This window comes from Petaurus breviceps, unplaced genomic scaffold (assembly GCF_028583685.1).
Source record: "Petaurus breviceps papuanus isolate PSGF00001 unplaced genomic scaffold, PetGlider_PUasm1.0 186, whole genome shotgun sequence".
Classification (NCBI taxonomy): domain Eukaryota; kingdom Metazoa; phylum Chordata; class Mammalia; order Diprotodontia; family Petauridae; genus Petaurus; species Petaurus breviceps.
The window spans coordinates 32,042,262-32,069,480 of NW_027185798.1; the positions used below are offsets into that span (position 1 = coordinate 32,042,262).

A 27,219-nucleotide genomic window follows, 5' to 3' on the forward strand; every position below is an offset into this window, starting at 1 on the left:
ATGAATTTAGACTCAGGGTTAAATGATTTATTCTAGGTCACACAACCAGTCAGTGCAGGGTTCAGAACACACTGTCTCTCACTGACAAGCTTTTTTCTCACTTTTCTGATTTTCTCTCTTTCATCTTTCTCTTAGCTGTACCTCTCTGTTTTTTTTTCCTTTTTGCTCTATATTCTGGGGTGTTTCCTCCCTGCTCCATTGTTTTCCAGGAGTCCTTAGCAACCTTCTTTAATTCCTTGGCACTGGAACAAGCAAAGTGGTTATTTGCAGCAAGGGAGAGATCTCTTAGATGGTACTGAAGTTGGGGTTTCATGGTACAGAGTGAACTCTATATTTCCATTTTCCCAAACTCATCACACTCAAAGCACATTATCAGATTATACTCTATCAAATAAACCTCTATGAATGCTTAGCTGTAGCAGACCTTGGTTATGGGGTGGTCGATTTGCCTGGAGCATTGAGGAGAGTGTTTGGGGAACTTGAAGTAAAAACTTCAGGCTCTGCTTACTTAGAGAGGTGGACTTCAGGGTACCTGGGGATCTAAAACTTGCTGATGGGAGCGAGATCAAGTACCCTTTTACTAAACTATTTAGGCTGTGGAAAGAATATAATTTTAGGCAGAATAGCTCAGATGTAACACACACTTTAGTAGCTCAGATGTATCCCAGGCTTAATATATGGGATAATGATTAACTTGTATTTGTACCTTTGTTTCACAAGCTTCTTTTTCCTTGTCTACCTGTTCCCATGTCATTCAGAAAAAAATCTTCTATTCCAGGGATTTAACCTTTCAAGTAGGCAGATGACAAGTCTGTGTAGCTCTGATGTAGCTACTGTAGCTTCCCCCTTTTACTTTTTGGAGGAAGTTAACTCAAATTAACTTCACTGCAGCCCTAGCTCAGTTATAGCCAGGACAACAGGGAGAGAAAAAAAGTCTTAATGGTTCAAACCTCTTACTGTCTCCTCAGCTCCATCAGAGGATGACAGGGGAGGGCTCCGTAGCCCTAGCTAAGAAGAACTGGGACCACAGGGAAGAGAATCTTAGTGGATTTCTTTTTGACCTTTTGCTCAAATAAACTTTTCTCAGGTGTTCATTCCTTTAAAATTTCAGATCTACTCCAAGACTTTAAAAGAAACTGTTTCTCATACAACATATATAATACAACTATTTACCAGTAACAATCATGGTCTTAATTTTGAACTTTGAAATAAAAACAATTGAATAACTAAGCTGGTGACCTTAAACTTCAGTTTTTGTCGTGCCAAATAGTAATCAGAATGAATTCAATTACCTGGATCTATATTCCCAATGATGTTGCACAGTTCTCTTTCTGTGACCCAGGAAAGGGTTAAGTGTTAGTCCAATTTCAAAGTGCATCTTGAAAACCTACTTCTCTTTGATCATTGAAGTGACCCCTTTTCCCTTAGATAGATTTTAGGGGAGAAATTTCCCATTCTCTCTCTCTGTCCATTTGTCTTCCTACTTCGAGAACTTTGGCTGGAGTTCAAGGAGTAGAAGGAGAAGTGGTTTTCTGCCAGCAGCCTTTCTTTAAGAGATTATCAGTCTTTCTAGCTCAGGTACAGCATTCTTTTGGCTGCTTTTTTTGAATCTTACAGAATGGTATATTTAGAAATTTCTTTACACAATCCCACAGACAGGATATATACAAAACAACACAACACACAAAATACACTTTGGTGGCTCCTTGCACTGAGATTTTTGGATTTCAAAAGTTCACTCCCTCCCTTTGGGGATCCCAGGTGGAGCAACCAAGCATGGAGCAACCGTTGGCAGTTGTCCCAGGTAGGCTGGTCAGGTAGGCTTCTCCCAGGGTGGAGGGGGAAGGGGGGGGGATGTTGAGTCAGAGGATGGGGAGCTGGCAGGAGACTGAGCTTTTGATCTATGGCAATGGCTCCCCGGGCTGAGACTCTGGGCCGAGAAGGACTCAGGTTCCTGGAATCACAAAAATGCGCACAAAGAAAACAGAAACAGTTGCACAAATACTGAAAAAGAAGCCGGTTAAGACAGCGACACCTAGCGACAATACACAAACAAATAGACAGTTAAAGATACAGCAACACTTAGCAGCAAACACAAAATTCAGAAGAGAGAGAGAAAAAAAAAAACCCCAGCACTCCATCAGCATCCTGACCTTGGAGGCCAGTAGGGGCTGTAACGCTGCCGCATCCAGCTTAAGCCTCCTACTCTAGCTGGGGCCAAGGAACGTCATCTCGGTGATCACCCCCTAGGTACTTTTACAATTCATGAGTACTCACCTAAAAGAAAGAACACTCTTGGATAGAATTGAAAGAATTTGGATAGGACTCAGGTTCCTGTCCGCTCAGGGAAGCAATGCGAGCCCAGGCCGAGGAATTTCACTCGGTGGCCTCCCCTAGGTCAGACTGCTCTCCTGGCCCTCCAGGGAGCCTGGTCCAGCTGTCAATACAGAGCCAAAGGCTATCTCAGTGGAACCTTCAATATGTAATGGACAACTGAGAAAGCAAGACAGTGAAATCAATTATAATTTGATAGGAGTGTTTATTAACCGGCTGGTGACTACCTCTCAGAGGGAAAGACAGCCCCGAGCTTTCTTTAAGACATAATTTTATAGAAAATGTGATTGCTAGCAACAGAATATGTTTCTAAGGAAGGGGGGGGGTGCAGTGCCTTTAAAATTGTTTCTCTTGAAGCAAAGCCTTCTCAGTATTATTCCTATTGAAGCAAAGCCTTCTCAGTATTATTTCTACTGAAGCGAAACAGACCTGAATCCGTGGGAATCTGTGGCACGTTTCTAGCAACACAGGTGAAACATTTCTTTACTATTGGGACCTATTAGGTAGTTTCCAAGGAACCTAATAGGGGTCCCCTCTAGCAGGTTTAAGGGGCATTGGTGTATGATTTCTGGTGGTCACTTCAGTGGAAAGGTCCATTTAATCTATAAGCAATTTATAATTATTATTATTTTACTTTATAAATGAGTTATTTTATACTTTATAAGTTAGATATAATAATGTTCCAAAAATCCTAGAGCAGTTTTAAATTACTAAAGTTTCTCTTAAGCTTTATACTTAAGTTTTAATAACTTAAAACTACACTAGCACAGTGCTTTTGGAACATCTTATATTGTTACAGCTATGAATTAGTGTGCTAAATAGATAATACAAAGTGATATTTTAGAAATTGAATATGCAACAATGAGAATTAGAACAAAGTAATGAGCATAGTGAAGTACAATTAATTAGACATAGTTTCTTAGATGAGAAAAATTACATAAAGTTTGATGAAGGTTATGGGTAGAATATCTTATGCAAAAGGCATGATGAACAAAGGCCTACACAGAGTTAGCAAGTCTCTGCTTCTTCCATCTGTTTTCTTATTTGTATGCAATGAGGGTCGTCAGGGGAGGCCCCTTGCCCCCATCAACCATGGAGTTAAATGCCCAAGCTACTTCCAATTATACATGTGTACTGGCTGGGACACAGGGGAATTCCTTCCCTGCCTTGATAATTAGACAGGGTTGGAGAATCAATTTACACGTGATCAGAAGCCTATAGGTACGCAATTTGATGGGATAAAAAATAAGGTGCTACTACAGATTCAGCTGAGTAGCTAGACAGCACAGTGGATAGAGTTCTGGATCTAAAATCAGAAAGACTCATCTTCCTGAGTTCAAATCTGGCCTCAGACACTTACTAGCTGCGTGACCCTGGGTAAGTCACTTAACCCTCTTTGCCTCAGTTTCCTCATCTGTCAAATCATCAGGAGAAGGAAATGGCAAAGCACTCTAGTATCTCTGCCAAGAAGACGCTAAATGGGCTCACAAAGAGTTGGACATGACTGAAAACGACTGGGCAACAACAAAAAATAGGCTCAATTACATGATAAAAGCTTTATTTGAGGACAAACAGGAAGTGTAGCTAGTGGCAAGCGCATTAGATTTAGAGTTAGGGAACCTTAGTTCACATTTTAGCTTTCTTGCTAATGGTATAACATTCACTTTCTCAGTGAATGAAGGGGCTGGACGACATGATCTTTTAAGCCTCTTTTGAGTTCTCAATCCCATATTCTCAGTAAGGCAGCCCAGCCTGATAAGATCCTTAGGCCTACTTGGGAGCATGAGCCTGCATTCTCTGACTGCTCTGCATGCACTAATCATGTAGTGAGCCTTTGTCATTGGCTATGGAGCTGGAAAGAGGGGCTCCTTCTTGCTGGTCTAGGGGAGGAGGATGACCCCTGCGGAGATAGGGCAGGAAGGTGGTCGGGAGAGGCCTTGGAATCTCTATCATTCAGAGCTCGGCCTTGTTCTTGCTTCAGTCTCTGCAGTGTCTGTTCTTTGCTCCTTCTAAGTGAAGGAGAGGAGATGGCTACTCCCTTGAGAACTTCAGAAGATCAGGAGAGCAAACCACTAGAAGTCTCCGTCAGCCAATAAACATTTTTAAGTGCTTACTAAGAGCCAGGCACTGTGCTAAGTGCTGGGGATACAAAAAGAGGCAGAAACAAAAAATCTCTTCTCAAGGAGCTCACAATCTAATGGGGAAGACAACATATAAACAATTATGTACAAACAAGCTATATAAAGGAAAAGCTGGATAGTTAACAGCAGAAAGGCACTAGAATTAAATGGGATCAGGAAAGCCTTCTTGTGGAGGTGGGGTTTGAGTTGGGCTTTGAAGGAAGCCAGTGAAGCCAGGAGGTAGAGAGAAGAAGAGAGGGCATTCCAAGCACAGTAGCAGATAGAAAAAATTCCTGGAGCTAAGAGATGGAGCATCTCGAGGAAGGAACAGTTAAGGGGGCTGGTATCATTGGATGGCAGAGAATATGTAGGAGGGAACAAGAAAGGTATAAGAAGACTGGAGGAGTAGGAAGGAGCCAGGTTGTGAAGGGCTTTAAAAGCTGGACATAGGAATTTATTTTTAATCCTGGGGATAATAAGGCGTGGCTGGAGTTTGCTGAGTACTGGTCAGACTTGTGCTTTAAAAAGATCAATTTGACAACTGAATGAAAGACGAATGGGTGTGAGGACAAGTTTGAGACAGGGAAATGGTGAGGGGATGAGAGCCTACACCAAGATGTCTGGCAGTACTAGATGAAAGAAAGGCACACATACTAATGATGTTACTGAAGAAAGATTGATAGGACTTGGTGACTGATTTGTGTGTATGTGTGTGTGTGTGTGTGTGTGTGTGTGTGTGTGTGTGTGTGTGTGTGTGTGAAGGGGATGAGAGTGAGGAGAAGGTTGTGAGAGCCTGGGTGACTGGGAGGATAGTGGTATCTGCTGCAATAATAGAAAAGTTAAGAAGAGGGGAAGGTTTGGGGGGAAAGATAATGAATTCTGGCAGCTTGAGGCTGTCAGGTTTCTGTGACCTAGATCAGTAATGGTAGTCAGGTACTCTTCAGTACATCAGTTATGTCTCATTTGGAAGTGAACTTGGAAACTGTGTTAAGTTTGAGCCCGTTCTCTCCAGAGACCAAAGTGATGTAGGGGAGAGTGTGCCCCAAGTGTTGGGGGAAATTTGCTCCTTCTGTTCTTACTATATTTCCATAGTAAATATATGACCATGAAAGCTAATTGACTCTAATTGGTTAAATAACACTTAGGCACTATCACTGACAGCTTACAGCGAGGGGAATTCACTAGACTAGGAGCTCAAATGGAAAACATTAGAACAGAGATATCCCTAAGCCTTCAGGTATACCCCTTGTCCCTGAAAGGGGAGGATCTAGCTGGCCTTGCTATGGGAGAGTTATTGATTCCAACATCATTGCTGCACTAAAAGGGATTAGAGAAGAAAAAGAATGATCTTTTAGGTGACTCTTGTAGTAGTTCAGATATGAGTTGATAAAGACTGAGCATAGAAAGTGGCTGTAAAAATGGAAAGAAAGAAACATATCTAAGGAACTGCAGGGTAAAAACTAGGAATTTTTGTAAGTGACAGGAGGATGATATAAAAACAAAAGAAAGAACTTAAATATTATTCCAAGATTGGGATATCATGAACCTGAAGGATGATGATGGAGAAATCAGGGATGATTTTGTGAGTTTGCTGAGAGTAAAGATGACAAGTTCCATTTTCAGAAAGGTCTATAGCCATCAGTGGGACATTCCAGTGGTCTGTCATGCTATGGATCCTGATATTTTTGTATTCTCTTACTAATAAAATATTAGAGCTGAAAGGGATCTTTGGGATCATGCAATCCACTCTCCTAATTTTACTGAGGAATAAACTAAGGGCCGAAAAGGAAGAACGACTTCCTCAAGATCAATTGGCTAATGAGTGGCTGAGTCAGAATCTGAACCCAAGGCTCTTCACTTTGATTTCAAAATGTTTGATGTTTGATAGCATATCACACCAATAGGTCAATAAACCTTGGTTTTCACTATGAATTTCAACTTCCTTCTCCACACCAAAACTTTTACCAGAACCCTTTCCAAATGGCCAAACTCATTCTGGTCCTATTTTCATTGCCATCACCACTCTACAAGTCATATATCCAAAACCTGAACAACCAAGAACTGGCTTTGTCATTTTAGGGTTTTCACCAAACATTTTTTCAGATTATAACAACTTAAAATTTTCTTAAGTTTCTTAGAATTTCTTAAAATGTCAAGGAAACCTTTTTGTGGAACTACCACCTATAGTTTTTTTTTTAAATCAATTTTGTATTTGGTCTAATTTTTATAGAGAGATGGCTCCCTTAGCCTAGGAGACAACATAAATGGTGATGACCTTGACAGAAAGAGTGAAGTCAGGAGAAGCAGGTTCAATTCAACAACAAGCAATTGTTATATACCTACTACATGCAAGACATTGACTTTGAGCTGAGCATGTTAAGAAAATCAAACAATACTTGTCCCTCCAGGAGTTTATGGGGGGGGGCAGGTGACAAATATGTACATAAGTAAATACAAGGTACTAAGAAGTAGAAGAGAGAAGTAATTGAAAGGGTTTAGAAAGTCTTTATGGAGGAAGAGGAAAAATAAACTTGGTTTTAGATTTGTTGAGTATTTGGTGCCAGTAGAGGCATCTAGAGAAAGATATAAAAAATAAAATTCATACAGAAAAACCTGCATTCAAGAATGTTATGGGCAATAACAAATGGAAAGAAAGAAACACATCTAACAAAAACAAAAGTAGGAAGGAAAGGTACCTATCGTACCAGATCTCAAACCATACTACAAAGTAGTAGTCATTAAAACAATTTGGTACTACTTTAAAAAAAACCAAGATCTTGATCAGTGGAACATATTAGGTATGTAACATACAGAAAGAAACAAACATAATAGCAGTGTTCAGTAAACCCAATGACCCATTGCTATAATGAAGACTCACTATTTGACAAGAACTGCTGGGAAAACTGGAAAGCAATCTTGTAGAACTTATACAGACCAATATCTCACCCTACATACTAAGAAAAATTGCAAATTGGCATATAACATGTAGACACAAAATGTGATATGACAAGCAAGTCAAAAGAGTAAGGAAGAAATCATTTATCAGATCTATGGATAAGGCAAGTTCATGACCAAACCAGAGATGGAGAGGATCAAAGAAGTGAACAAATAAGACTATTTTAAAAATCTAATATCAGAAAACAAAATTGAACAAGCTATAAATGAACTCCCAAAGGAAAGGAACTCCAGGACTTGATGGATTTACAAGTGAATTCTATCAAATATTCAAGAATAATTATTACCATTATTATTTAAACTGTTTATAATAATAAGTAGGAAAAGAAGAAATCCTTCCAATCTCTTTCTATGAAATAAATATGGCCTTGATAACTAAACCAGAGGGAGACAAAGCACAGAAAGAAAAAAAAAATAAACTATAGACCAATATCTTTAATGGACACAAAAATTTTAAATAAAATATTAACAAAAATCTATGACATGGCTACAAGAAATGGCTATACCACCGTATTACATATAATACACAATATAGATGTTGGATTTATATTAAGAATGCAAGGTTAGTTCAGCATATGAAAGACTGTGAACACTGCAAATCATGTTAATAATATAAATAATAAAAGTAATTTAATTATATCAATAGGTACTAAAAATACTTTTGACAAAATCCAACATGTTTTTGTTAAAAATACTCAAAAGCACAAGAATAAGTGGAGCTTTCCTCAATAAAGTAAATGATACCTATTTAAAACCAAGAGCAATTATATATAAACAGTCATAATCATAGAAAAAAATGAATAATTTTGACTGCACAAAATTAAAAAGTTTTTGCACAAACAAAAGCAATGCAAGTGAAGTTAAAAGAAAAACAGCTAATTGGGGGGGAATCTTTTTATTAAGTTTCTTTGATAAAGGTTTCATATCCAATAAATATAAGAAATTGATTCAAATTAATAAGACTAAGAGTTATATTCCAATTGATTCATGGTCAAATGATATGAACAGGCAGTTTTTCAAAGAAAACTAAGCTTTCAACAACCATATGAAGAAATACTCCAAATCACTAATAATTAGAGAAATGAAAATTAAAACAACTCTGAGATTCTACCTCACATTCATCAAATCTGGCAAAGATAACAAAAGAGGAAAATCATGAGTGTTGGAAGGGCTGTGGGCAAACAGGCATGCTAATGCACTGTTAGTGGGGTGAATTGGTCCAGCCATTTTGCAAAGCAATTTGGAACTATGCTCCAAAAGTGACTAAGCTGTACCTACCCCTTGACCCAGCCATACTACTAAACCTCTACCCCAAAGATATTGAGAGAAAGAACAAAAAGACCTATATTTATAGCAACTCTTTTTTGTAGCAACCAACAACTGTAAACTAAAGGAATGCCTACCTATTGAAGAATGACTAAACAAACGATGGTAGAAGAATGTAATAAATATTTTTGAGCCACAATAAATAGTGAAATGGACAATTTCATAGGAAACTGGGAAGAACTCTATGAATTTGTGTAGAGTGAACAGAATTAGCAAAACAGTTTATACAAAATAACATTAGAAAGAAAAACAACCTTGAAAAGTTTTAGAACTCTGATTAATACAGTGATAAATTGCAAGTCCAGAGGACTGGGTAAAACACCTTGCTACCTACCTATTTAAAATAAGAAGAGATATATCTGTAGTAATGGCCAACACAGGAATTTATTTGCTGGACTATGCATATTTGTTGTGAGGGTTTAATTTTATTTTTTGAAACTTCAATTGGGGGAGGTAGTGGAAGAAATAATAAATGTTTGTCAATAAGCCAAAAAAAGCATTTGTTAAGTGCCTATTATTTGTCAAGTTCTGTCCTGAGTGCTGGCAAAACAAAGAAAAGCAAAAAAGAAAAAAATGTTCTTGCTTTCAAGGAGGTAATAGTCTGATTGGGGAGACAACATAAAGACAAGTTATGTAACTGATAAATGATTAGAGATGATCAACAGAGGGAAGGTGCTAGGATTAAGGGGGTATCAAAAAGTTTTCTTATAGAAGCTGGGCTTTTAACTGGGACCTGAAAGAAGCCAGGGAAGCCAAGAAATGGACATGAGGAGGGACAGGACTCCAGGCATGAAGGACAGCCAGTGAACATGCACAGAGTGGAGAGATAGAGGATCTTGAGGAAGGTACAAGCAAAGAACTCATGTCACTGGGTTGCAGAATATGTGGGAGAAAGAGAGTAAAGTTTAAGGAGACTGGAAAAATAGAAGGGGGCCAGGCAGTGAAGGGCTCTAAAAACCAAACACAGGATTTTATATTTAATCTTGGAGATAATAGGGAACCACTGGAGGCTATTGAATGGAGGTGGATTATGAGGAAGGAGGTGACATGATCACAGACCTGAGCTCTAAGAAAATCAATTTGACCCTATACCAAGATAAAGACAAAATGGGTATGACAAGTGATCGAGAGGTCAGGGAGTCCAGGAACTCCAATAACCAGAGTCCCTGGAAAGCAGTCTGGAATGAATTCACGGACTTGTGCATTCTCTGAGTCAAGGCGGCAAAGATTTATTGTTATGCTTTACAGTGGGCAAGAGTTCTTAGGGAACCTGCAAACTTAAAGGGATAGAGTTAAAGTTTTTATAGGATAATCTTTAGTAGAACCTGTGCCAAATGTGCTAACTAGGTGAGTCAGGGTGAGATTAGGAAGGAGTTAAGGAGTGGTCAATGCTTAAAGGAACATGCACTTTTAATATCTACTGTGCAAGCGTATTGTCCAGAATTCACTGGGAAATAGCGCAAGGGGGGGCTGCATGGAGGTGTGGTTTTAGGCTTGAAACATCACTAAATCAGCTAGTGGTCAGGGCTAACCAAGCTGCCATCCAACAATGTTGTGTTTGACAAGATGGATGTTGGGAATAAACTTATATTCCAAGCTAATGACTGAGTTCAGGATATATATATATATATGTATGACCAGTACACAGCTGCTTTAGCCAATACACAGTTGGGTCAAACTACTAAATTCTTTAAGTGTAGCTGGCCACTGTATCAGGAAGAAAGATATATATTTTATTAAGGCATACTGCCCTTGAGCTAGAGAGAAATTGCTTGAGACAGTGTTTTGAGGCTAGGGAGAAATGTGATTTTACAAACTGGGGTTCAAGCACAGGCACCCAAGCACCCCATCAGGTACACAATTTATATATAAAGGCTGATATTATAAGGAAATTGGCAGAACAAGGAATAGTTTATCTGTGACGTTCATGGAGAAATATTTATGACCAAATAAGAGATAGAGAATATTACGAAATGCAAAATGGACAATTTTGATTACATTAAATTGAAAAGCTTTTGCACAAACAAAGTCAATGAAACCAAGATTAGAAAGGAAGCAGAAAGCTGGGAAACAATTTTTATAACCAGTGTCTCTGATAAAGGCCTCATTTCTAAAACATACAGAGAACTGAGTCAAATTTATAAGAATACAAGTCAATCTCCAATTGATAGTCAAAGGATATGAACAGTTTTCATATGAAGAAATTAAAGCAATCTAGTCATATGAAAAATGCTCTAAATCACTGTTCATTAGATAAATGCAAATCAAAACGACTCTAAGGTACCCATCACACATTGGCTAACATGCCAAAACAGGAAAGTGATAAATGTTGGAGAAAGATGTGGGAAAACTGGAACACTAATGCATTGTTGATGGAGTTGTGAAGTGATCCAACCATTGTGGAGAACAATTTGGAACTATGCCCCAAAGGCTATAAAACTGTGCATACCCTTTGACCCAGCAATACCACTTCTTGGTCTGTATCCCAAAGAGATCATAAACATGGGAAAAGGACCCACATGTACAAAAATATTTACAGCAGCTCTTTTTGTAGTGTCCAAGAATTGGAAATTGAGGGGATGCCCATCAATTGGGGAAAGGCTGAACAAGTTATGATATTGTGAATATAATGGAATACTATTGTTCCATAAGAAATGATGAGCAGATGGACTTGAGAAAAACCTAGAAACACTTACATAAACTGATGTTGAATGAAGTGAGCAAAATCAGGAGAACATTTTACATAGTAACAGCCACATTGTGCAATGACAAACTTTGATAGACTGAGCTTTTCTCAGCAATGCAAGGATCTAAGACAACTCTAAAAGACTCATGATGGGAAATTCTATCTACACCCATAAAAAGAACTATGAAGTTTAAATGCAAATGGAAGCAGACTATTTGCTCTCTTTTTTTGTGGTTTCTCCCATTGGTTCTAGTTCTTCTTTACAACACAACTAATGTGAAAATATGTTTAATATGAATGTATACACAGAGTCTGTATCAGACTGCATGCTATCTTGGAATGGGTGGAAGGGAGAGACGGAGAGAAAATTCGGAACTCGAAATCTTATGGAAGTGAATGGCGGAAACTAAAAATAAGTTAACATTTTTAAAAAATGAATTTGACAGCTGAATGGAGGTTGAACTAGGGTAGTGGGAGGTCCGAGGCAGGGAGATCAACTTGCAGGCTATTGCAATAGTCCACGTGTGAGGTGATATGTGTAAATACTAGGGTGTTTGGCAGTGTCCGATGAGAAGAAGAGCATATACTAGAGATGTTACTGAAGGTGGAAACAACAGGACTTGGCAACTGTTTACATATGGGGAGGGGGGAAGGGAAAGAGGATAAAGAACTGAGGATGATACCCTGGTTGTGAACCTGGCTACCTGGGAGGATGGTGGTGACACTGACAGTAATAGCAAAGTTAGGAAGAGGGAGGAAATACAATAAATTCACTTTTAAACATGTTGATTTTAAGATGTCTACATGGTATCCACTTAGAGGTGTCAAATAGGCAGTTGGAGATGCAAGACTGGAAGTCTGGAGAGAGGTTAGAGCTGAATAAATAGATTGGAGAAACATCTACATAGAGATAATTGATTTCATGGGAGCTGATGAGTTCACCAAGCAAAACAGTAGAGAGAAAAGGAGGCCCAGGACAGAGGTTTGGGGACCATCTACCCTCAAGGGGCACTACCTGGATGAAGATCCAGCAAAAGAGACTGAGAAGTGGTGAGACAGATAGGAAAACCAGGAGAGAGCTTGTCAAAAACAAATAAATAAATTGGAAGAAAGAAGGAAAAAAGAGAGAAAGAAAAAAGAGAGGGAGAAAGGAAACAAACCTGCTAAAGATACGGTAACTGAACTAGGAGAATGTTGTCTCAGTCAGTTAATAAACCTTTATTAAATATGTATTATGTGCTAAGCACTGGGAATACAAAGAAATGCAAAAGACAGGCCTTGCTTTCAAAGAGTTCACAGGCTAACGGGGAGATAACATGCCAAAAAAGACCCAAAAACCATGTACAAATAAGATGTACACAGGGAAAAGTGGAGATAATCAGCAGAGAGGAGGCACTAGGACTAAAGGAGGTCAAGAAGGGTTTGGGTTTTTTTTCCTTTCCTAAAAGGTGGAATTTTAGCTGGAACTTGAAGGAAGCCCTGGAAGCCAGGAAGAGGAAACGAAGAGGGAAAGAATACACAGGAGACATATAGTTCATGATGTCCAATAAGCAACTGGAGATTCAAAGTCTGCCGGTCAAGCAGAAAGGTGAAGGCAGCATGAGCACATTTAAGAATCATCAACATAGAGATGATAATTCAATCCCTAAGAGCTAATAAGTTTTTCCTAGAAGCCAAGGGAGACAAAAAGATATAGAAGGATAAAGTAGTCAATAGTGTCAGATTCTGTATGAGTCGAGAAAAAGAAAACATGATAAAAGGTCCCTGGATTTGTTGACTTGGAAATAATTGTTTGGTACAGAAATGTTATAGGAACATAATGAAACAGGTTTCCCCTCTCTCTGCCAAATGAGTTACACTAGTTTTTTCCTTAAAAGGTGCCAAAAGTGTCCTTCTATGTGATTATCCCAGGGGACAAGCTATGCCTTCTTGATGCAGCTTTCTGCTGGCCTTTGGCCATATTTAGGTAGCTTCCTGGTCACCTAGGTATCAAAAGGTCCAATCAAGTAGAGTGGAGACCCTTCAGAATTGGTGGATGTCCTAAGACCTGGTTGAGGGTCACCACACATACTCTGTTGACCAGATGTATTCCATGTGAAGGTAAGTGGCCATTTAACCAAGTTAAGTTCTGCAGTATCTTTGTTGAATATTCTTTCTATGTTGTGACTAAATAAACTCCACTTCATTCCAACCAAACCTGAACTGCCAGGGTACTCATCTAAGTTAGGCTCATCCATTAAAAGAAGGATAGGTATTCATATTCATTCCAGGAAATTTACAGGAAACAAGAACATAATGATAGTAATAAGCCCAAATTCATATAGCACTTTACAGTTTAGCAAATACTTTTCTCACAATGACCTTGTGAGGTAGATAATGTATTATACAAATAGCATGCTATATAAATTCTACCTCTGGCTTCCATGGGACAAAGTTATGAGAGAATTGGTGGAAGAAGACAGAAATAATTGAACCACATAAGAAGGATAAAATCATGTAGGTGAATTGGAGGTGTTGGGACTAGTGAAGTAAGTTAGAAGTTGAAAGTGGCTCTCGGGGTTTTGGCTCCCCTTACCTCCAATATCATGTCTTCCCTGGTATAAAGTGATGAAATCTCATCCCCATGCAGACTGACTCAGCTTCTGATACTTGACGCATTCTTAACTCCCTCAGCCGCCTCTCCTCTCTGACTGGAGGGTAGAACATTAAACTTTTCCTCAAAGTGTTCCTTTGTAGAGGACTCAAGACTTTCCATGTTAACTCTCCATTTTCCATTAGTAGTCTGATTGATTTGAACTCCCCAAAACATCTGGTCCTAGTCTGGGTGGTCCCTTGTAGTGCCTCCCTCCTCCTCCCCACTATCAATTTTCGGCTTCTTTTTTGTGTAATCTCCATGAAGGCAGTAACTGTCTTTTCTTTTTTCTTATTTATATCCCCAGTGCTTGGGCAGCTAGGTGGCACAGTGTATAGAGAGTGGAGCCTAGAGGCACTATGTGACCTTAGCACTGTGATGGCACATAATTATTGTTCAGTCATGCCTAACTCTTCATGACCCCATGGACTGCAGCACTCCTTGCCCTTGTATCTTCTACCTACCATCTCTTGAAGAGCATCCAAATTCATGTCCATTGTTTCCATCACACTGTCTATCCATCTCATCCTCTGCCATTCCCTTCTCCTTTTGCCTTCAATCTTTCCCCACATCACGGTCTTTTCCAATGAGTCCTGTCTTCCTCATTATGCGGACAAAGTATTTAAGCTTCAGCATCAGTATTTGACCTTCCAGAGAATACCCTGAATAATTTCTTGAAGTATTGACTGACTTGATCTCCTTGCTGTCCAAGGGACTCTCAAAAGTCTTTTCCAGCACCATAATTCAAAAGCTTTGATTTTGTGGAGGTCAGCTTTCTCACAGCCATACATTGTTACTGGAAAAACCATAGTTTTGATGACATGGACATTTGTCAGCAATGTGATATCTCAGCTTTTTAGTATGATGTCCAATTTGCCATAGTTTTCCTTTCAAAGAGTATCTTTTAATTTCAAGGCTGCCGTTGCCATCTGCAGTGATCTCTGAGCCCAGGAATGTAAAATCTGACACTGCTTCCATTTTTTCTCCCTTTGTCTGCTAGGAAGTGACGGAACCAGTTAACATTTCAGGTTGTTTTTTTTTTTATGTTTAGCTTCAAGCCAGCTTTTACACTTTCCTCTTTCATCCTGATCAAGAGGCTTCATTCTTCTTTGCTTTCTACCATCAGAGTGGTATCATCTGCATATACGAGATAGTTGATATTTCTCCCAGCAGCCTTAATTCTGGCTTTTGATTCATCCAGCCTGGCATTTCACATGTATTTTTTTCAAATATATTTTCAATATATTTTTCAAATATATTTTCAAATGTATCACATTTCATTCTGTATGTAAGTTAAAGAAATAAGCTAACACTATATAGCTTTGCTGTGCTACTCTCCCAGTCTTAAATCAATCAGTTGTTCTATGATTGGTTCCAACTGTTGCTTCTCATTGACCCACACACAGGCTCTTCAAGAGACAAATAAGATGAACTGGCACTCCCATCTCTGAGGACTTTTTTTTGAGGACATTTTGTTGTGATGCACCCACTCAAAGGCTTTGGCATACTTGATGGAGCAGAAGGAGAACCCCCTTGCTTTCTCCATAATCCAGAGAATGTTGGTGATTTGGTCTCTAGCTCCTCTGCCTCTTTAAAAACCAACCTGCTCTTCTGGTAATTCTTAATTCACATATTGCTGAAGCCTAGCTTGCAAAATCTTAAGCATAACCTTGCTCACGTACAAAATGAGCACAATTGTTTGGTAATTTGAACATTCTTTGGCATTGCCCTTCTTTAGGGCAATGTGCATAAAGTGATCTTTTCCAATCCAGTGGCTATTATTGAGTTTTCCAAATTTGCTGGCACATTGAGGGCAACACTTTAACAGCATCATTTTTTAGGATTTTAAATAGCTCAGTTGAAATTCCATAACCTCCACCAGCCTCATGTTTAGCAATGCTTCCTAAAGCCCACTTGACTTCATTCTCTAGGATGTCTGGCTGTACAGTAACCACATCATCAGTGATATTAAGTTCTTTCTCACATAATTCTTCTGTATACTAATGCCACTTCTTAATCTCTTCTACTTCTGTTAAATCCTTAAAATTTTTATTTTTGTCTTTTATCATGCCCAGTTTTTCATGAAATATTCCCTTGATATTTCTAATTTTCTTGAAGAGATCTCTTGTCTTTCCCATTCTATTATTTTCTATTTCTTTGCATTGCTCTTTTAAAGAAAACCTTTTTATCTTTTTCTATTCTCTGGAATTCTGCATTCAGATATATATATTCTGGATATACCTTTCCCTTTCTTTCCTCAGCTATTTGTAGAGCCTCATCAACCATTTTGCTTTCTTACTCTTCTTTTTCTTTGTTTTTTTTTTTTTGCTGCCTCTTGTGCAGTGTTGTGAGCCTCTGACCATAGAATTCAAGCACTCTATCTACCAGATCTAATTCCTTAAATCTATTCATTACCTCCACTTCATATTCATAAGGGATGTTATTTAGGTCATACCTATATAGTCTTTTCCCTACTTTATTCCATTTAAGTCTAAATTTTGCAATAAGAAGCTCATGATTTGAACCACAGCCAGCTCTAAGTCTTGTCTTCACTGATTGTATAGAGCTTCTCCACCTTTGGTCGCAAAGTATATAATCAATCTGATTTCAATTCACATTTTGGGTGTTTGCTATGACCAGTGAGTTATCCTGACAAAACTCTATATTGGTCTCTGCCATGCTTCATTTGGTACTCCAAGGTCAAATTTGCCTCCTATTCCAATTATTTTTAGATATTTTTTCTTCAGCATTCTAATCCCTCTATGATGAATGTGACATCTTTTTTTGATGCTATTTCTAGATGAAGTTGTAAGTCTTCATAGAAATGAGTGGGACTTTTAAGTAATTTTTTAAAGCAATTGGGGTTAAGTAACTTGCTCAAGGTTACATGGCCAGGTGTTTCTGGTTGGGTGCTAAGTGTCTGAGCCTGGATTCGATCCCCAGGTCATCCCGACACTGGAGCCGTGCTCTTACTCACTGTGCTACCTGGCCCCCCCTTTTCTCACTCTTTTATTGACTATTCAGGCTACTCCATTTCTGTACAAACTTCTTTACCATGACAAGAAGGGGCTAGCACATAGTAGGTACTTATAAACATTAACTGAATTGAATTTGGAAAAGAGAAATATGGCAAAATCTGGGAGAAAGTGAGGAAAATGTGAAGAAAAATCTCTAGGCCTACATACTAGTCCAGATTCTATTTATGGGTTATAAAAGCAGCAAAATCAAGAACAATTAAGAAGGATGTACAAAGATTAAGGAGGATCAGGAAATAGAACCTAAAACGGCAGACTCAAGGAGGATAAAGAAAAGGTAGTTGGTAAGATAAGGCATGATTAAGTAAGAAAAGATAAGTGCAACAGTTGGACAGTTGGTGAAACAGACAGGAGGCTAATGCCAGAATGAAGGGGAGGTAGTTGTTGAAGCTAGGAAAGGAATTTGAATCAAGTAATTTGTAAAAGTTTTAAACAGATGTGCCGTGGGCTACTCAGTGTCTAGCACTAAGCATGATCTGAGATGTGAAAAAGAAATGACCCAGACCATGTGGGTATTCAAGGAAGAACCATGAACCCCATTTATTGATTCTTAGTACAAGGTTTTTATAGAGCAAATGAGACAAAGGAAAAAGACTTGAGTATTTTTATCATTACCTTAGTCTGTTATATCCTGGAAGTAGCACAGAAGGATTTGTTATCTAGGAGACTAAAGTCTTAGGGTAAAACCTTTGATCTAGGCCTCAGGTACCTCCTAATGCATAAATGGATACAATTGATTGCAGACTTCAAAGCCAAAGCTACAATCATCAAAAGACATCACGGTTTAAAGCTGACCACCCAAAGATACCTGAGTGCTGAATCAAATTTTTGGCTCTCAATAACTAAAATCTTGGGGTAGAGCCTATTGGTTTCAGAACTCAAACTACATAACCCATATCAAAAGACCCAAGGAGCCAGCTTAACAAAAAGCTGAGTTGCGAAGGGCCTTCTATAGAGCACATAGTCTGAGTCCTGAATCAGGCTTCCTTGGCTCTCCACACAGATAAACCACAATAAACCACACAGATGCTTATAACAGAGGTATAAACATTCACAAGGATGAAAAATCCAAACCTCAGGGAGAGTAGGGGAATTTGTGCAGTAACTTGCATTTAGTGAGCAATGTTTCTACTTCTGCCACTGCCAAGCAGTTGTTAACCATGCTCCAAGTGCAGGCTGATCTCTTTTCTGGAGGAGAAGGTGAAGGAATTTGAGAAAAAAAAAAAAGGTTTCTCCATACTCCAGGTTGTTAGGAAGAATGAAGGATTTTGAAAGGAAAGAGAAGTTTAGTTTCCCTGGGAAATAAACAGCTCTGAGGTTGAGGAAGGGAGAATTGGCTCTTACAAGTCAGGATGATGAAAAGATAGTGTTACACAGAAGAAGGGCAAGGAAAAGGATAGTCGAACAATTAGAGCTTAAAAACAGATTTGAAGCTCTTGCTAAAGAGAGGACTGGATATTCTAAAAAGGAAGCTGCTTATCCTCACAAGAATAATATAAATAAAGCCACTGAAGCTATCAGAGGAGAGACCCATCTAGTATGTGTCAGAGGGAGAAGAGTAGTGGTGGTAGTTAGTTATTCCCTGGTCAGCAGTACCAAAGCAGATATTTGTAGAGCTGATCACCAGAGAGCAATATAATGATCTAAGACAATTCCAAAAGACTTGTGATAGAAAATGCTATCCATATTCAGAGGAAAAACTACGGAATCTGATGGAGATCAAAGCTCAGTATTTTTCATTTTTTTTGTTTTTTCTTTCTCATCAGATTGCTTGTTGTCTTGGGTAGGACAATGGATGGAGGGAGAAAAATTTGGAACTCAAAATCTTACAAAAATGAATGTTGAAATTTTACATGTAATTGGGAAAAAATAAAATGCTATTAAGTGCAAAAAGAAAAAAGTATACTCATGTGAGAAAATGCAAGAAACAGAGAGGGGAAGCCTGACGGAAAGTATTTTAGTAAAAGTCAAAGGGACAAACAGAAGTAGGTTCCCCCCCAACCCTTTGGAGTGTACTGCAGAACACCTACACAGAAAGAACTCGATAACTTGGGAAACAGATCCAAAGCCAAAGTGATAGTGGTGACAAGGGTCTTCAATAAACCAGACATCTGTTGGAGATTTTCTCTCTCTCTCTCTCTGCCAAAATCCTACCACCTAAAGACTTCTTCACTTAACTTGGTGATAATTTCATCCTTCAAAAGCTAGAGAAACCAACAAGAGATATCTGATTCTTGCTAATGGGAAAAAACTGGGTGCTGGGATAAAAATGATGAGAAACTTAGAGGGGAGTGATCATTTAACCCTAGAGACTGCAATAGATTCAGAGAGGAAATCTGGCCATAGTCTGTTACATACCCTAGAATTTGGGAAAGTAGATGTCAAACAGTTTAGAGGAAAGATAGGTAGGATACCGTGGACAAAAGTGCTTCAGGGGAAGTTAGTCCAGATGGGATGACAGATGTTCAAGAATGAAATTCTGAAGAAACAGAGGGAAATAATTTCAACGAGGAAGAAAAATAGGATTTATCCGAAGAGACCAATGCAGATGCACAGGAAATTTAGCAATTTTTTAAAATGTAGAACCAGGGGGTCTGCAAGGGAAGTGCAATATTGTGTTTCCTGGTATTGGCTGAGCACACGTGATAGCTCAGTATTTGGGAGTTTTAAGGATGACAAAATCTCTGGCTACTTCTGGTGACTCAGCACTGAATGTCTGTTGGGAATGGTGAAGCTAGCTATCTTTAAAAAGGAAATGGCTCCACCCCCTGCCCTTCATCTTGGGATTCTTCATTTATGTAGCAAGTAGCTTTTCTGCTGCAGGTAGGTTGAGGGGATGTTTTTCTCCACACACTAGCAGGAATGGCTGCCATGGACACATGGAAGCTGAAGGCTACTTCTTGCCCAGGTGATCTTGATTCTTGTAATGGTCTCCTCTCTTCCTTATTTGTCCTTTCCTGATCTCAGGTGAATGAGTATGTATCCCAAAGTGGGCATGTTCACATGTGGAACCACCTTGTGAATTTGAGAGGCATGGTCGACATGTATCCTTTGGTTAGAGCAGCCTTGAAGTAAGGGGAAGAATCCTCATCCTCATCCTCAGCAACTACCCTAATGCTTTGGTAGCATTAGCTAGCCCAAGACCTGGCATGGTTCTCCAGAAGACATCTACCAAGGGGCAGCTAGGTGGCACAGTGAATAGAGCACTGGCTTTGGAGTCACGAGGACCTGAGTTCAAATCCAGCCTCAGACACTTGACACACTAGCTGTGTGACCTTGAGCGAGTCACTTAACCCCCACTTGCCTTGCCTTCCCCCCACAAAAAAACAAAACAAAACATATCTACCATGAGGAGAAAAGAGAAGAGTTGAGGTGAAAGAAAACTTTGTTTAGAAGATATCTAAGTCTGAAACTCCCAGAAAACTATAATAGTAGACAGCACTGCTTCTTATTTTTGTTTATGTCAAATATATCCTGTTGTTAGCATTTATTTTCTGTGCAGGAAAGAAATATCTCTCTCTTAATTTTTACCCTGGACGTGAGCTAAAATTTAGTTAAATCATAGGTTGTTGGGGTGAGATTTAACAAGCCGAAACCCCCTCATTAGAAGCCTGGTTTTCCCAGGATTGAACCTGGTTCATATCAAGTATGTGGATCTAGAGCAGATGGGACCCCCCATAGTGGAAAGGGAAGGAGTATAGTAGTCTAGGCCCTAGGCCCAGCAGCAGATCATATTGTTACAAAAGAAATGTATACATAATAAAAGAAAGACCAAGTGGTAGATGATGGCTACAAGATCATGATGTGGTCCTATAAAAATGGTAGCAGGAGTGCTAACATTCAAAATGGATTGAGAATGGAGAGTCAAGTAAAGACTAATAAAAAAGGGTTTGCTTTTTTGTTTGTCTACAGTGATTTAGATAAGGGCACAGACAACATCCCTACAAAATTTGTAGATGACAGTATCAGATGACAGCCAGGATCCAAAAAGATCTTGACAGATTAGAACACTGAGTTAAGATCAATAAAGTAAAATTCCGTAGGGATAAATGTAATGTTTTACATTCATAAGATGAGGAGGCACGGTCAGATCGTGATTTGTCTTAAAAAAGATCTGAAGGCCTAGCAGACTGCAAGCTTAATATGAGTCAACAGTGTGATATGGTAGCCAAGAGAGCTGATGCCATCTTGGGCTATGTGAAAGAGAAGTGTCAGTCTCAAGAATGAGGACATGAGAGTCTGCAAGGGTCATAGACACATCTATTCAAGACTCAGAAGAGAAAGTTTTTGCCACCAAAATCCTTGGTACCGTCAAATATTTCAACATTTAGAAACTGATATAATTTTATTGAAATGGCATCAAAGAACAGGCATTACCTTCTGCTTTTGAGCTGTACCCTAAAGACCATGGAACCTTTTTAACTTGCAGTGAAAAATCTTCCATATGTGTGGTTTTCCCTGATTAGAATGTGAACTCTTTGAGAGAAGGGACTATCTTATTTTTCTATTTATATTCCCAGTGCTTATCACGGTGCTTTGCATATAAGCACTTAATAAATATTTGCTTTATTTATTCATCTACATATAAATATGCATGTGTGTCTATAGAAAAGTAAACAAGTCACAAAAGAAAATCATTTGCTCTCTGACTAGGCTAACTTATGATATGGCAGGAGAAACAGAAGGGAGCTACTCATGCAACTCCTGTTGAGGAATTATATCCAGTGTTTTGTACGTTTTGGTGGGTAATTCAGTGCTGGGAAGGTATCATTCTATTTGATTATTACTATCACTAGGGTTGTGTTTTATTGCTTTTTCCCCCTTGTTGAAAGCATTCTAATCAAGTGGTATTTTGCATTATATGAGCATCAGATTTAACCTTATAGTGGATTTAATGTCCCCCTCCAAAATGAGCACCGAAAACTTTTAGCAACAGGGAGACATTCAACACTGGCTTCAATAGCTTCTTTCTTTCTATTGGTTCTGTTACTGTGTCTTTAAGAGAGCTTATAGAACCTTGAAATGACAGTTTAACTACCATTCCCAGTGTAGGAATCTGTGAAGAGACTCTTTTCTTGTCCTAACAGAAAAGGACTGTGCCAGGTACAGAGAAAGAGGATAAAAAGAACTTTTTTTTTTCCTTTCAAAGATTCTAATGGCAGGGCTATGCTAACAAGTGAGAAGCTGGCAAGGCAGACCTTTGGCTGTTATCTTTCTCACAGCTTCAACACTGTCAATAACACTTTATCTCACTTTTTCTTTTTCTAGGCTTCTTTTTAATAAGTAGTATAGCCAGTAACTTTAACATTCACAAGCCTAAAAGATTAGAGATTCTGATAGAGATATGAGCATCTGCTTATGGGAAAATAAGTGTCTTCAATCTGTTAAATGAGTAATATTTAATAAATTGAGGTAGGGATTCTGAACTCTTTCAATCAATCAAAATTTAAAAAGCATTTCTTAGTCAATAAGCATTTATTATTAAAACTTCATTATGTGCTAGGCACTGTGCTAAGGACATAAAGAAAGGTAAACAGACATTACTCTCAAGGAGTTCATACTCTGAGGGAATCAACACATAATACACTAGGTACACACTTGTGCACACACACACAGAGGTACCTCAAACCTCAGAGGGAAATCATTAGCAGCTGGAGGGATCAGGAAAGGCTTCCTGTAAGAGGTGGAATTTGAATTAAAACTTGAAGTTAAGAGATGAAGACGAGGAGGGAAGAGCAATCCACACATGAGAGGCAGCCAGTGATAAGAACCTAGTGAGACAGCTAGGTGCTACTGAGATTCTAGAATATTGGGCTTGGAGTCCTGAAGACCTGAGTTCAAATTCAGCCTCAAACATTTACTAAACTGTGTGGCCTTGGGCAAATCACAATCTCTACCTCATTTCCTCAACTATAAAGTGGGGATAACAGCACCTATCTCCCAAGGTTGTTTTGAGGATCAAAAGAGATATTTATAAATCACTTATCATAATGCTTTATCATTATTATTAGCTAGAATTATTAGATGTAGAAATAAGAAATAAAGTGTCATGTTCCAATAAGCTTGTCCAACTCAATTATAATGTATGTTTTAGTGGAGTAAATCATAGAAATTCTGGAAAGGCAGGAAGAGGTCAGCTTATGAAGGGCTTTAAAAGGGCCAGAGGACCCTGAGGATAATAGGAAGCCATTGTTTACTGAATGGTAACATATACTTATTCTTTAAGAAAATTCCTTTGACAGCTGAATCAGAGGATAGCTTAAAGAGAAGAAAGATTTGAGATGGGGAGAACTATTAAAAGAATACTGCAATATAGTTCAGTTGAAAGATTTTATTTTATCAGTGAAGGCTTGAATTATGATTGGGGTCATATGGATAGAGAGAAAGAGAAGAAAACAAGCTTTTTTGTGTTTGTTTTGCCAACATCCATCCCAGCAACCTATACATAATAGGCATTTTAATAAATGTCTGTTGAATTAATTTTTACTCAGTGCCTGGTACATTTTTACATTCTCTTATGATTAAACTATTTCTTTGTAAATAATATTCTTACATCATTTAACAAATCATTGTAAATTCAATATGGTCTTGCCATATATGAATATATACCACATATACAGATATCTGTATGTATATATACACATATAGAGATATATGTATATTATACACAAATATAGCTGAAAACCTCATCCTGTGATTCGATGATTTATAGATCCCATGATATTTTTGTTTTATGAGTAATTCTGGCTATATCTGATGGAATAACAAAACACAATTTTTCTTGGGAACTATGTCATTTACTGAAATAGCAATGAGAAAAAACTTATTTATGATAACTTTTATAATCATCATTGTTTGCTTTGGACTAATACTCAAAATTATAGTTAGATATGTATATAAAAGAGAGAATCATCCTAAATTTGTCACTTATCAGCTGTAAGACCCTTAGAAAGTCACTTAACCTCTCACTCAGTCTTAGTTCACTCCTCCATAAGATGGGCCTACCTCACAGGAAGTACCTTGTAAACTTTAATAATTATTAATGGAATATAAAGGAGAATAACTTGCTTTTTCTTCTAGTATTGCTGGAACTAAGTGTAATGTCATTAGATTTAATTAAATATGTAAAAATACATAAACACAGACACTTGCATAAACTTAATTCTTTAGTTATTAAAATGTTAGCTTGCAAAAGAATAGACTTAGTGGAAGTATGATCACTGCCTCTGATTATCTGAAAAACTGTCATCTGGAATAGGGAATATTGGAAAAGGGAATCTGGAATAGACTTAATCTCTTCAACTGTAGAGGGCAGAATTAGAAAGCAGGTGAAAGTTAAAGGGATGCAAGAGAAAGAACTTTATCACAGTTAAGACTATCCAAAATTAAATAGGCTTCCTTTTAGGTAGTGAGTTTCCTGTTACCTACACTTCAAGCAAAGTTCAAATGATCTGTCATAGAGAGAAGGTTCCTGATTGGCTTATATAAAGACAATGATTTCTTTTAAAGTTTTATTGCTACCTTTTGTTTATATATACCTCAGTCATTTCCTTTTATATCTTTCACACCCCAGTAAATCCTCCCTAATAATTGCAAAAAAGAATTAAGCAAAACTGATACAGCAACTATGTGTGACTGCTTACTTCACATTCTATCCCTGTAATCTCACACCTCTCCAAAAGAACTAAGAAATGTGTTTCATCATCTGTTATCCAGGACCAAGATTCATTATTGCACTTAATCTGGCTGCTTTATAGTTGCATTTTTTTATATTATTGCAGTCATTATGTATATTGTCCTTCAGTTCTATTTCCTTTACTAAGCAGCAGTTCATAAAAATCTTCTTATATTTCTTCTATCTGTAGTTCTTTGAACAAATATATTCCATTATATTTACATACCACAGTTTGTTCAATCATTCCCCAAATCACAGCAATCCACTTTCTTTTTCAGTTTTTGCTACCACGAAAAGTGATGCTCTCAACATTTTTGGCATATATGGGTATCTTTCCCTTTGAATTACATGATTGATATAGGTCAAAGGGTATGAATTATTTGGTGGCTTTCTCACATAATTCTACATTTCCCCCAGCCCCCCAAAATGGTACCAGTTGATAGATCTACCAACAATCTTCCCAAACATCCTTTAACTACTTTTTCCATCTTTTATGAACACTATCAGTTTGATGACCGTGAGTTGAAACTGAGTGTTGTTTTAATTTGTATTTTATTACTAGGAGAATTTTTTCATGTGGTTATTGATAGTTTACACTTCTTTTAAAAACTATTCATGCCCTTTTTGATCAAATATCTTTTGGAAAAGAGCTCTTCAGCTTATATATTTATGCCAAACCCCCATATATCTTGGGTATCAGAATTTTATCAGAAATATTTTATGCAAAGATTTTTTCCCATGTGAATTTTCTCTTATTCTATATACATTTTGATTTTGTTCAAGCAAAAGGTTAATTTTATGTAACCAAAATTTTAATTTTAATTTTGAATAGCCTCTATTGCTTGTCCAGCTGAAAATTAAATTTCTAATCATAGATCTAAAAGGTACCTTCTCCTTTAACATTTAAATGATGTGATCTTTTATATTTAGATCATACATGCATGTGGAATTCATTATGGCATATACTAGTGTAAACTTAACCTTATGTTCTGAAAAACTGCTATTTTTTTCAAAAGTTCTTGTACTAAATAGTTTGACCTCTCCAATGTCTAAGATACTGGTTCCATTTGTTTTTCAGTCTTTCGGTTTTTATGACCAATCTCATGACAGTTTTTTATTATTATGCAATTCAGAGGAAATGAAACTAAAGGCATATCTACACAGAACAGCTTACTTGTCTCTCTTCTATATTTCTCTCACTGTCCTGACAATGTATTTTATGATGATCATTTTAATGAGGAAATGCAATACTAAACACTCTAGCTCTTTTTTCCACTGAAGGAAGCACACTAAGGACTTAAGTCTTTCCTTTTAAAAAACGTTTTAAGTATACACCTACATTTTACAAGAAGTTGTTAATCCTACTTAACTACAAAATTGTAGTTAAGAAATTGCATTATGTACTCATAAAGGAAAAAGACTTAAGAAATCACATATGTTGAAAAATATAAGTTATGAAGAAAATCAGTTTGAGATGGATAAATTAATTCATCTTTATCTTTCTCATCTTCAAAGGCTGATTATTAAATTCACTGATTATCAGGCCAGATTGGCACTGATGACTTCCACCGGGAAAAGGCTTACTTTAAAAAAATAAAGTGTTTCATAGCTGAGCTCTGGGGCTTCAAACAGAACAAGCCAGCCAGCCACTGCCCGGAAGGAGCCGGCACGACTGGGGAGGAATGGCACACAGTGCAAAATCGGCTGTAAAAGAAAGCAGCCCTAACGCGCACAACGCCACTCTGCGGACCCCAGGGCCACGGGCCCCTTCGGGCCCTCGATCGTCGGGAGCAGGACGGCACAAAAAGGAAAAGCACGAGCTCCAGCTTCTAGAGCAGCGACGGAAACCGTCGAGAGGCCGCCGCCACTGCGCTTAGGTCCCCGGCCGCTCCAGGGCCGCGCGGGGCGAACGGAGCTGAAGCGCGTTTGAAGTGGAGAGAGCAGGCCGCACAGCACGAGGGAGGCGGCTTCGAGCAATGGGGGCATTTCCCCGGGCCTGAGAATTACTACGCGGCGCTTTCCCGGCAGGCTGCGCGCTGGGCTCGTTGTGCCAGGAAAGCGGCCTCGGGATTGGCCCGCTGGGTTCTCGCGCCCTGGGCGTTAACTGCTGGGGGTGGGGCCTGGCCAAGTTGGCACGTGCGCAGTGTGCAGAACCCGCAGGCGCCTGAGGAGTTGTGGTCCTACGTCGCGAGTCCCCGGTCGAAGGCCTTCTGTAAAATATGTATTTACCCCGCTATTCCCCCACCCCCGCAGTCACCCAGGCGGAATCCTTCGAGTCTTGGCCAGAAAGACCAAATATTTAAAAAACCAACAAAAAGGGCCTTGGACAAGTTTTTGCAGGAGCAGGTTGCGTCCGGGCCACCCCGGGGGGGGGGGAAGGGAGGGAAGAAAAAATTGTACAAACCACACACCCCCGAGGCCCGGGGACTGGAGACACAACGCCTCCATGTGCCCTG

The 27,219-nt window shown here is 38.6% G+C and overlaps 2 protein-coding genes across 2 annotated transcripts in view; one reads left to right on the forward strand and one right to left on the reverse strand.

Moving 5' to 3' along the window:
- The window catches only part of BNIPL (BCL2 interacting protein like), a 479,949-nt gene that overhangs the window by 327,882 nt on the left and 124,848 nt on the right, over positions 1–27,219 (reverse strand). The window lies entirely within an intron of this gene.
- HORMAD1 (HORMA domain containing 1) overlaps positions 26,904–27,219 on the forward strand; it is a 36,303-nt gene continuing 35,987 nt past the window's right edge. Inside the window, exon 1 of the mRNA XM_069090072.1 lies at positions 26,904–27,109. The gene's annotated coding sequence lies outside the window, so the exon portion shown is untranslated. The remainder of the gene's footprint in view (positions 27,110–27,219) is intronic.